This window comes from Amblyomma americanum, chromosome 1 (assembly GCF_052857255.1).
Source record: "Amblyomma americanum isolate KBUSLIRL-KWMA chromosome 1, ASM5285725v1, whole genome shotgun sequence".
NCBI lineage: Eukaryota > Metazoa > Arthropoda > Arachnida > Ixodida > Ixodidae > Amblyomma > Amblyomma americanum.
Window position 1 is genome coordinate 210,811,653 of NC_135497.1, and position 12,071 is coordinate 210,823,723.

Consider the following 12,071-nt stretch of genomic DNA (forward strand, 5'->3'; position numbering starts at 1 on the left):
TTTTAAAAAAGACTCTGTGTCATAGCCGAGTGGCCTCAAATGTGCGCTGTTGAGTGTCGCGTGGCATAGACTGTAGTATTTTCGTTCATAATAGTTAATTTGTAAATAATTAGCTAACCATTTAAATATTGGCTTCAGAAATGCACGTTGAATGTCATTTCAGAAGCTGTATATTGCCTTAGAAAACAACCCGCTGAAATGTTCGCGCCAAGGTGCCCGTTACGGGCCTTAAAGAGAGCCTGTGAAATATGAAAGCGACCACGTGACAGCTGCTGGGCAATGTCTCTCGCCCAGTGCACACGCACAGCCCAGTCGGGGATTGTTGTTGAAAACATTTATTGATTCCAAAAGGAAAAGAAAGAGGGAATGGCGTGGCCGGTATCCTTAGTGCAGGACACCGGTGGCTTCGGCCGCTGCTCTGGCGTGGTTGCCAGGACGCGTTGGGTCACCAGGTCTCAGCTGATCAACGCTGCCTCCCACTGCTCCTCGGGAAAGTGTGCTTATGTCGGGTGGGTTTGGGCCGACGCAGCTCCACGTGACGTGGAAGAGTGTCGCGGTCTGTTGGCATCAAGGACAAACATTATCGTAGCTTTCGAGAAATGTGATTATTTAAAAGGCTTGGGAAATGTATTCTGAAGTCGGCGCCAGGGTCAGGGTTAGTGTCGTCAGCCGGTCGGTTTGTGTACCCTCGAGCCAGACTGCCTGTCGCCTCATCGCACCTGAGCCCCTCATGGCCAGGGGTTCATGTAATTTTATGTTTCCGGTGGAATATTGGCTACGTCTCTCCCCGGAGAGCGTAGCGGCCACTGTTTGTATTCTGACGGTGAAGAAATTCCAACATATCGATTGCGAGTCAGTGATGATGTAGAACCTGCGACCTGTGGTGTCCCCTTGGTAGATGACGCCGGCAATGGCTGCTGTTTCGACTGTGGCGGGTGTGCAGTTGGATATGGAAATGCTAGTGACTTCCGTGAAATTTTTCTCCGGTACAACTACCACGACATGTTTGTTATTGCAGTACATATGGCTGCGTCCACGTAGACTGTGTCTGGGTCTTGTTTGGCTGTTCTACAAAGTTGGTCCACGCGTGCGCGCCGCCGGCCACCGTTGCTTGTATTCTGAATATTCTTCGGGAGTGGGGCCAGCTGTAGTCGAGCGCGACAGGAGGCGTCCAGGTCGATTTTAGAATAGACTGCCGTGATATCCGCAGAACTCCCCACGCGCTCCTTAACAGCACGTCTTGGTCTAGTGTTCTAAACTCTTTTTCTGTGTTAGGAGAACAGCTTCTCTGATTTCTTCAAAGTTGTTTGTGAGCCCTAGTTGGTCGAGCGGCGCCGAAGGGTCGCGGTGTAGGTAGGAGGACCGAGGGCGATCTTACAGGCTCCTGTGACCAAAGTCAGCTTTGACTGTGTTGCTTTTGAGGAGCTTAAGATAGGGCAGGCCATACGATATCTGGATGAGTATCAGAGCCTGCACCAGCCGGATTGTATCTTCCTCGTGCATACCTTTGCTGTTTCGTGGGATTCTGCGGGTCATCCTGATGATCTGCTGTGTTGTCATTATGAGTAGCTCTCTGCATCCTGTATCCATAGGCCCAGAATGCAGACGATATACTCTTCGCGGAAGTAAGTTGGATATTAATTTCTCCAGAGTCTGAACAAGGAGCCCTGAATCAGGATGACCTTGGACTTGTCGGGGCCCAGCGGAGTCCGCATCTGGCCGCCTGTCGCTCGACGCAAGTGGCTGACAATTGAATGGTATCTTCTTTCAGGTCCAGTGTGCTGAGTTCACTCAGGATGGCCTCGTGGAACACATTGTCGAATGCACACGAGGTCTAGGGTCAGTATGAGGTGTTCACGGCCGCGTGGTATGTTGGAGAGGACCTCTTCTTTCAGTAAAAACGCGTCCTGAGTGGAGAGGGCGACCCAGAAGCCAATCATGGTAGGAGGGAAACGGTTGTTGTCTTCAATGTAGTTCTACAACCTGGTCTGGATGACTGGGCTTCATACCCGGCTTCAGGATAGTGATTTCCGAATGTTTCCAATCGGAGTGGATCTCTCCTCGGTCCCACAGGGTGTCGTTAATGTAGGCTGCGGGCCTCCCAGGTATCGGATCATGGCGTTTTTGATCTTTTCCGCCCCGTTGCAATTTTGCGCGCAGTCGCTCGGAAGGCTGCGTAGACTTCCGCTTCTGTAATTGGTGTGTCCAGTTGTTCGTTCGGACGGCCAGTGTAGGTTAACGGAGGACGGTGTAAACTGCGTACCGGTATACCGGTCACGGGGGTTAGTAAGCCGCATCGTCCCCAGGAAATTTAGGGGAAATTTTCCTTAGGCTGGTACCTTGGTACCAATATTTCAGCCGGCTGTTTTTCAAGGCAATCTGCAACTTCCGCATTGACACTTTATTCCTGACACAAATATTTAAAAACTTGGCTAATCAGTTTTTAGTTTCAAGAAAGAAATAAAACTGCTTGCTAGCTTGAACATTTTATTGTTCGAAGAAGCTGTTATTAGCGCCATACGACTCTCAACAGCAGTCAACTGGTTTCGCTCGCCTCGGACGCTCCGTGTTTTTTTTAAATCTTCGCTATTTTTAACTGGGAAGCCCGGTATATGTCGCGATTCTTGGTCAAATTTCTTTGAGTCCGACTTATACAAAAGTGCGACCTATAATGTGCATATTTTAAGTACCAGTAGATGTCACGCGATTCAACTGCTTGTTTCAGGTATGCTTTTTCCATACGAAGGGTTTTCCCAACGTTTTACAGAGAGCTTACATTAAATTGTTATGGCATCGCTACTGCTGCAACGGCTCATTCGACCAGCTCTTTTGGAGATCAGGTTGAATAGGTCAGTCGATCATGGCGTTGTTTCGATCGCAACTACAACCGCAGGCTTAAGGACAGCTGCACGAAAGAGCACGCTCGCGCTGCTTTAGTTCAACTGATCAGATGAACGGCTGCGAAAACTCAGAGGCTTGAACAGTGTAACCAATGCACCCACGATTGATTAGCGTTTAAAAGTGCGCAGAGGATCAACTCTCTCTTTTTAAGTTTATGCCAAAAATATGGCAACGACCATGCACCGATCAAGTATTCTGCGATGATTCTCTGGGGGAAGTTAAAACAAAAAAAGACTTTTGTTCGCTCGTATTTCGCGATGGTTATGCACATATGCGGATTCCCTAAAGCATTGACATCGAACCGCCGTAAAGAGAGGATGCGGGTTATCTACGAATAATTCCGGGCAACCGGGCAGCTTTACGCCTAGTGCTACACATAACGCGGTGCGATGTCTAAACAGAAAAAATACAGCATATATTTTATTTTTAACAGCACGATGTACTAAGGACGCCAGATGGAGAATTTAAAAGGGAAGAATAAAAAATGTAGTCCGCTGGCCGTATATGCAGAACAGGTTTCGGCTTCTCGGGTGGCCAATTTTTGCGACAGGAACTCTACTGCGACATAGCGTAAACTGTTCCGACAGCGTGAACGTTGTGTTTAGAGTAGTTTATGGGCGGTGTAGTTAGGTATTGAGACGAGCGAAGCTAACAGAAGATCGTCATTTCCGCACAAATACGCCGTGCACTCTGAGTCCTGGAGTGCGAAAGCGAATAAATACATAGAAAGCTAAAAATAAATGCATTAATAAAAATTCAAATAAATGAATTAAAAAGTGGTGCGAGCACCCTTTTTTTTCTTCTACACAAAGAGGACTCATAGACTCATTCTCCAAGCAAATCACCCCAGAGAAGCCGAGCAGCAGTCTAGGGCTCAGCCTGTATCCATTTTATCACCGGTGGGTACCCGGCGTCACCGCGCATACAACGTGGGTGCTCAAACCACCACACCGGAAAACCTGCTGGCCACTGACGTGCTCGTGGTTGGAACATGCTCTCGAGCGCCTGTGAAAACGGAAGACAAAGACGACAACGTGCCCCAGGTGCGCTCGCGGCGCGTGTTCCAGGCAGCCAGACGCACGATACGTCCAGCAGCGCTTCTTCGAGCGGAACCTTTCTAGAAGAGGCCGGTAAGCCTGTCTTCTTGCCTTTCTCTGCCATTCTAGGCATGCGTGGTATCTCTCGCAACGACGCCTGTTTGCCAAACGAGTAAGCGGCCGGTGCGTTTCGGCACGTAGCTTCGGTCACCTCTGCAGAGCGGCGGCGCCGATGTCGGGCGCTGCTCTTCCTAAAAAGCCTTCGATGCTCGCGCTAAGGGAGAAAAACTGTGCCGGCTTGTGCCGCTCGTCGTCACCTTTAATTTTCTTGCCGAGCAAGTTCCAGCCCTTGGGTGTGTCGACGTTCTCGCCGTGCTTCACGCAGTTTTGAGGACCTACGCTCGAGGCAGTGAGGCTGATGCTGTAAACGCACGTAACAACGAAGTGTCTTGCTCGCCGATACTTGCACTCCTGGTTCGCCGCTTGCGGCGTGTTTCTTCATCTGACTTTTTTTTTAGTACTGGCTGGCTCCGGTTGCTGCAGAAATGATCCCGCATGATGCTTGAAACCTGCCGCGTTGGCCCTGTAGCTGTTGGTAACCTCGAGATCGCAGCTTCGATCCCCGGCCGCGGCGGTTTCACTTCGGCGGGCGCGAAATTCAAAAGCCACCGTGTACTGAAATTTCGGTGCACGTTAAGGCATTCCGAGTGGTCAAAGTAAATCAGCAGCCTCTTCACTTTGTCGAATTTTGCATAGCCCTGCTCGAAGCAGCTTTTCAACGCATCCACGAAACCAGAGGACTTGCAACAACATACGCCTAGGTCTGCATTTTACAGGGCCATATCTGCCGCTCACACAATCCAGGACCAGTACTGCAGCACGGATTAAAGCAGTAGGCGATATCAAGGTACCCCCCCACCCCTCATGAGGAATTATGCCATCGGCTATATGAGAGGTAAGACAGCACACATTTCATTCGCTTTCTAAAATCAATGCTCTAAGGCGTATGCACTCCTGACTTGCAGCCAGCACAGCTTGATTGGGCGTAAACGCTTGCAGATAACTTTTACTGCACTTTATACTGCTGTGCAGACTCGGAGGGAATTTCTCGTGGCTTCAGAGGCAGCTACTTCTGGTGGTCAAAGAGGACTGAGGCGCCCGCTGCGAACAAGAACCCCTCGAAGCGCGGTGCTTAAAAGCCGCGGTGCTCGAGCCGGTTATTCGCATCTTGGGTCGTATTCTATAAGTTGTCCATTTTCCATCGTCCGTTTCGCATCCATTTGTTCCTCTGTCATTGGTCACTAAGGTACACCAGCGGCTTTCAAGCGTCTGTGGGAAGCGACCTGGACATTGGGTGGTTGGCCACCGGACCTCACCATTGGCTGCCATTGGCCGCGATATACGGCCAATGGTGAGGTGCATCTCAGCACTCTGTCAACAGCAGGCGACCGTACCTGACCACTGGCTGCGATATGCAACCAATGGTGAGGTCCGGTCACCTTATACCCAATGGCCGGGTCGATTCCCACAGACGCTTGAAAGCCGCTGGTACATCTGAGTGACCAATGACAGAGGACCAAATAGACGCGAAACGGACAAACGAAAATGGGCAGTTTATGAATACGGCTCCTGGGGTCGTATTTTGTAACGGTCCATTTCCTTTCCATCTCATTTCTTCCTCTGTCATTGGTCGCTGCATGGTCCCTGTGGCGTAAGCCATGGGAAAATACGTCACGCTGATTGTGACAGAAACACGCTCGTGGTGCCACTGACTCGAATGTCGCACTGGCGGACCGGCGTCGGCACCGCCGAATGACGAAACACGACGGCACGTTTGACAAGCCTGACGAGCCTTATCGATCCTAATCCAGTATCGGCAAAGAAAAGTGTCGTCGGTTGTCCAAGGAATTGGCGCAGCGTGTGACTCAGCGTTTGAATGCGCCGCGACCAGACCGGCCGTGTCTGTGATTGGCCGTCTGCTTTCACACCTGCTGTTGCTTTTGTCACGATTTAAGTCACGACCAAATGGAAACGAAATTGATCGTTACTAAATACGGCTCCTGGAAACCGCCATTATGTCACTAGGGAAAGTTCTATTCAGAAGCAAGTTTTCTTTGTGTGGTTTTGGTGAAAGCCTGCGAGCATTTCATCAGTGCACGCCTTTACCGCACACCATTCTGTCTTACTGCAGACTCAAGGGCCGGACCCAATGAGCGCCACCAGTTCGCGCCCCGTATTCTATGTGCGGCTAAGGCACCCTCCAGCGGCACAGATAGCCGCGGTGCAAAAAGCATGTTCACCGTAAGTGATCACGTGCGCGTGCAGCGCTGAATGAGGCTGCTCATTAACTTACGCCCCATCTAACTCACTGCAGACAACAAGACGTGGCTGCGGCGGAGGACCACACAAAACCCGCAGAGCCGCAGGCACAAGGACCGCGGGTGCAGAGCGCACAAAAAAAGGCAAGTGTTGCTATCTGCGTCTTCGGTCCGTAACGAAAAGTATCAACGTACAAAAAATAAAGGCAGTGACCCGCGATCAAACAGCAGCACGGCCTTTATGTTAGGGCTCGTTTACTACTGGACTCAGTACCAGGTGTTTCAGGGGAGATGAAGTCACATTCAAAAATAGGCTTTTGAGGTAGTAGTAGTAGGGGCCTATTTTTTTAAATAATAATAAAATGGAAGGAAATGATTTTTGTTAGCCTCGGCATCTGTCACTGCTACGGAAGCACCTGCGCTGGGGCAGCGGAAATAAAGGGACAGCAGGCAGACTTGAGAAATGAAATAAAAGAGGTGACGGGACAGGCAGAAAGGATAGGGTGGGATAAGTACTATATTCAAGTGTTCTACTTGCATTATAACATATATACAGGTTGGGCGGGTTTGATGTCCCTAATCAAGGAAGTTGAACACGCGCGCACAACACAATGTACACTATACAGCTGGAGTGGGGCGTCCAATTGGTCCAAGGTAGCACACGCGGAGCGTTCGGTCACTGTGCGTCACTACCTGGTGGAGAACAGACGGGACGCCTAGCCCGTCTGTTCGAGGGATGCACAGAGGCTCACCATGGTTCGCTCACGGGTGCGCGCACTGCCCTGCGGCCACATTAGCGTTGTGAGGGCGTCTGGGAGTATGCCCTGCGCCCTGTAGACCGCGATCATATCACAACGAGCATCGGCGAACGCGGCACAGCGAAGGAGCAAGTGCTCCAAACTTTCCACCGCACCGCATCCGCCACACACATCACTCGTCGCGAGTCCGTGGCGCACCCGTCGTCCCCCAGACCACACGCAGCCAACGCGCATACGGAGGATCATCGCGCGTTGTGACCGGGTAAGTGAGCGGCAGCCGGTTATGCTGTGGATGCGCTCACCTCCTGTTACGCGTGGGTCGGGGTGCTGCCGTCGGAGATGGTCCTGGATGACCGCACGCACGTCCTTCAGCGCAAGGGACAGATCGCTGGGAGGTAGCTGATGTGCGGCGGTCACGAGGTCGTCAGCTTTCTCGTTTCCGGTGACGCCGCAGTGACCGGGCACCCACTGTGCTCGCATGGCGCATCCATTCTGCGCTAGGCGCTCGAGGCGCGCGCGAATGTCACGCACTAGCGAGGTACCGCGGCCGTTCGACTGAAGGCGGCAGAGGGCGGCGCGGGATTCACACAGCAGAGCACTCCTGGGCGGCGAAGGGACGAGGATGAGTAGGAGATCCAGCCCGAGCAGGATCCCCATCAACTTCGCCATAGTGGAGGAGCCCAGGAAGGTGGCGTGTTGCTGGCTGTGCACACGCAGGGCGGGGATGGTAGCTGCCGCTGTCACGGGCCACTGAGCCGTCAGTGAACGCGAGAGATGGTCCTGCAGCTCCTCATGTATGACAGCTCTGGCCAGCTGCTGCACAGCAGAGGAGCGTGCTTCGCTTTCCCGCGATGCCTACGATCTCACGCTGTACCTCCGAGGCAGTAGGCCTAGGCGCGCAGAGGCCGTACGGGGGCGAGCCTTAAGTTCATCGTACTCGAGCAGCGCCGCGCCTATTCGTGAGAGGGGTGCGAGCTATACGCTGCAGTAGCGAGCCGCCGTCCGGTGCGCGATGGAGGCGGTCAATGTGGTTCAGTGTCCTGCGCGCTGTTTGAAGCTATAGCGGCCACGATCCTGCCTCGGCCAGCGTTGCAGCGCACTGAGAGTTTCTGGCAGGCCGAGGCAAACGAGCAGCGATGTTGGAGCTCCAGCTTTTTCCAACACGGCTTGCGCACGGAGGAAAGAGCAGCGCATAGAGTGCCGCCTCCAGAGCTGCGGCATTGTATAGCCGCAGCGCGGATTGCTGGGATATGCCCTGGCCTAGAGCTTTTTGCGGTAAAAATATAGCTTTCGCGGCATAGTATTTAGCGGCATAGTCGGACACCGGAAAGCCGGTGAATTGTCTGAAGCAGTAAACTGGTTATCTAATTTCTGATAATAAACTTTTAACTATCACAGCTACGTAACTGGTTGCAATTAGAGATTTGTAGCCGGTCGTTAGTAACAGCCATATAAGTTTTTAGAATTTCGAAAATGCGATTATCCTTGGCGCTGTTGCTCGACAAAATAAGCCTACCTCGTCCCAAGATGCATGCGCTTTATAAAAGCATGCAGGCAAAGCAACCTTTCCAGTGCACGTAACTAATCAAAAAAGCGAAATGTTGTCAAGTCACGGCGCCAAGGAGAATCGCGTTTTCGAAATTATAAAACCTGATGTGGCTATTACTAATGACCGGCTACAAATCTCTAATTGCAACTAGCCGTCTAACTCAACTAGTTAAAAACCTTTTCGAGAATTACTTAGTCTTCCCTGAAACACCTGGTATACGGGACAGAAGTCGCTCAACGTGCCGTCCGCACCCTTTTCGGCCGAACAATTTGTCGCCGGTGGGTCTCATATCACTGTGCGGAAAATATATACGGCCGTAATGTACGCAAACTATCTTCGCATAAAATCAAATAAAATTCTGCCCATGATCTCCAATTCCATTTATGAAAAGCACCTACCGCAAATCAGCCATTAATTGCAGTAAATAAAAGTCATGGGTTTACCATCAGTTCCAGTTATGGAGCACAATACTAGCTTCTTATTTTTCCTTAAATGCGATGCTGTTTCTATTGCGTCATCACTTAAGTTATTCGTCACTGCTGAATGAGATCTAAATGGAAATACTCGCGCGTTCTTCGTAATTAAGGGCTCGAAAACAATATATCCAAGAAAATGCTCCATATTACTGTAAATGACCGCTGATTCCACATCAGAAACGCTGTGCAATGTGGAATCACCAAGATCACTGATCTTATACGCCTCAGATGCTGCACCCTGAAAATTTCATCTGTATGAATACTGAGTGCCAAAAGCGAAACAGGACAAAGGAAAGGACCACGCGCACGCACGTACACACACGCGCCCACACTCCAACGCACGTACACACGCACGCAGGTTGCCTTGTCCTCCACTTAGTAATAGTGGCTTATTAAAGGAGAACAAACACCCTCCGCGGTGGCTCAGTGGTTAGGGCGCTCGGCTACTGATCCGGAGTTCCCGGCTTCGAACCAGACCGCGGCGGCTGCGTTTTTATGGAAGCAAAACGCTAAGGCACCCGTGTGCTGTGCGATGTCAGTGCACGTTAAAGATATTCAGGTGGTCGAAATTATTCCGAAGCCCTCCTCTACGGCACCTCTTTCTTCTTTCACTCCCTCCTTTATCCCTTCCCTTACGGCGCGGTTCAGGTGTCCAACGGTATATGAGACAGATACTGCGCCATTTTCTTTCCACACAGAAACCAAACCAAACGAACCAGTAAAGCTTTCGCTTTAAAAATTCAAAATTGGTTTTTGAGGAAAGGGAATGGCTCAGTAATTGTCTCGCATGTCTCGATGGGCACCCGAGCCGCGCGGCAAGTGAAGGGAGGAAGGTGGGAGTAAAAGAGGGAAGAGAGAAAGAGGTGCACTAGTGGAGGGCTCCGGAACAATTTCGACCACCATGGCGATCTTTAACGTGCACTGACATCGCACAGCACACGGGCGCCTTAGCGTTCCGCCCATACAAACGCGGCCACCGCGGTCGGGTCGAAATTGAAAATGGAAATTGATCTTTGAGGAAAGGAAATGGCGCAGTATCTGTCTCATATATCGGCGGACACCTGAACCGCGCCGTAAGGGAAGGGATAAAGGAGGGAGTGAAAGAAGAAAGAGGTGCCGTAGTGGAGGGCTCTGGAATAATTTCGACCACCTGGGGATCTTTAACGTGCACTGTCATCGCACAGCAAATGGGCGCCTTAGCGTTTCGCCTCCGTAGAGACGCAGCCGCCGCGGACGGGTTCGAACCCGGGAACTCCGGATCAGTAGCCGAGCTCGCTAACCACTGAGCCACCGCGGCAGGTCCCCTTACTCGCATCTACGGAACCGTCCGCTCCATTTGCTAAGAGACGCTTGCTTGCTGTCTCACTCGATAATCGTCGGGCAAGACAGTAGCTCTCTCACTAAGGAATGAGTCTGGGCTAGTTGTAAAACCACGTTTGAGGTAAAGCACGCTGGAAGACGCGGGCTAGTGAACACGACTGACAAGTTTTCATCCCTGCTGCTGCTGTCATCGATAGAGGCAAAAAAAAAGAAAACGTAATTTATAGGATATGGTTGCCCAGAAACACGCGTGACGAATTTTACTCACGTGGCTGCGTGACAGTAATGAAAAGAGCCTTTATTTCCCAGTTGTGGTTTATTTTAAAGCGATACAGAAAGGAAGCAAAATAAACAATTACTGGTGGGAAAAGCCGCCTTTCGTTCGCGTCACGCAGCCGCGGCTTCTTTGCTTACTGACGCACAGAAGATAGGTTTGGCGCCATGATATTCGTAGTGACCTGGCGCAAAGTAGTATAGAGAGGGGAGGGGTAATAATGTCTTCGTGGCATTAAGATAAATAATAAACTGAACAAAACGCTGCGACGAGAGCTTCACATACTCGCTTACTGCAAGAGCGCCTAAATAATACGGATGCCTTATTGGGAAACGTATTTGTGACCAGGCTGTGAAGAAGCCGCTCGGCAAATTTTGATGTAGCCTGGAAGGTTTTAGCACTCGCATTTCAGCTTTCTTGGCCGACGTTCTTGGTTTTCTTGGCCTTGGCCTAGTGCAAGCGCTTGTGGTCTGATGGACAAAACATGCGACTTCTGACAGCGTGGTGTAGAACGGGCGATGTGTACCGAGGCGGCTGTGATCGGGAGAAGAAAGGCCGCGACGCTTTTAAGGGAGGTGTGGCGGTATCTCCCAGCCCAGTTTCTGCGTGTAATGTTCATGTCGTGCGCTGCGCACTATGTGGGCGTGCATTGTCCTGCTGCAGCAGAGCTCTCCTTTGGTGATAAGTCGGCCGCTTTTTCTTTAACGCCTTATGCACATCTCTGAGGCCCTGGCAGTAGTAGGCACGATTTATCGTCACACCAGCCGGCAGAAAGAAAATCCACATGAAACACACCCTCGTTGTCCCAGAAAAGCTTGTATGATTGTTACAGCAGACATAAATTCTTTGTAATTTCTTGGGATTTGGCGAGTCGAGATGCGCCCACTGTTTTGATGCACGTTTCGACTCCGGGGTGGATTGATGCTCCCAATTTTCATCTCATGTGATGATCCGATCAAGGAATGGCAGGCCTTCAGTTTCAAAACGGTCCTTTAGATCTTGGGAGATTTGCCGGTCGAACACAGAGAGCTGCCTCGGCAACCAACGTGCACTAACTTTCCGGAACTGAAAGTGTTCGTGAATGATAGTGTTCACAAAGTACCAAAGAAAGATCAGTCTTCCCTTACAAAAATTTTCTTAGATAGTCTATAGACTCTCCATAGACTTCCGTCTATAGAGTCTATAGACTCTCTATAGACAAACCCTTGAGAACAGTCTATAAGCAATACAAATCCTATGGACAGTCTATAGACAACCTATGGATTTATGGCCGTACACTTTTGGTTGACTTTTGTCTATAGGCAGTTCATAGACTATGAAGAGACAAAAGGAAATATCTATAGGAAGGCAATGGAGTCTATAAGAAGTCAATAGACTGTCTATAGACCGTTTTTGTAAGTGTTTCGAGTAAGTTCGCGGCATGTTGTCCATCAGGTTT

The 12,071-nt window shown here is 50.6% G+C and overlaps 1 long non-coding RNA gene across 1 annotated transcript; it reads left to right on the forward strand.

Annotated features, from left to right (window-relative positions):
- The first annotated feature begins 4,769 nt into the window (after nt 1–4,769).
- LOC144115644 (uncharacterized) lies at nt 4,770–11,107 on the forward strand. The gene is made up of 4 exons (XR_013311492.1): nt 4,770–4,893; nt 6,130–6,239; nt 6,313–6,400; nt 11,046–11,107. It is a non-coding gene; the product is annotated as an uncharacterized LOC144115644 (long non-coding RNA).
- Nucleotides 11,108–12,071: the final 964 nt, after the last annotated feature.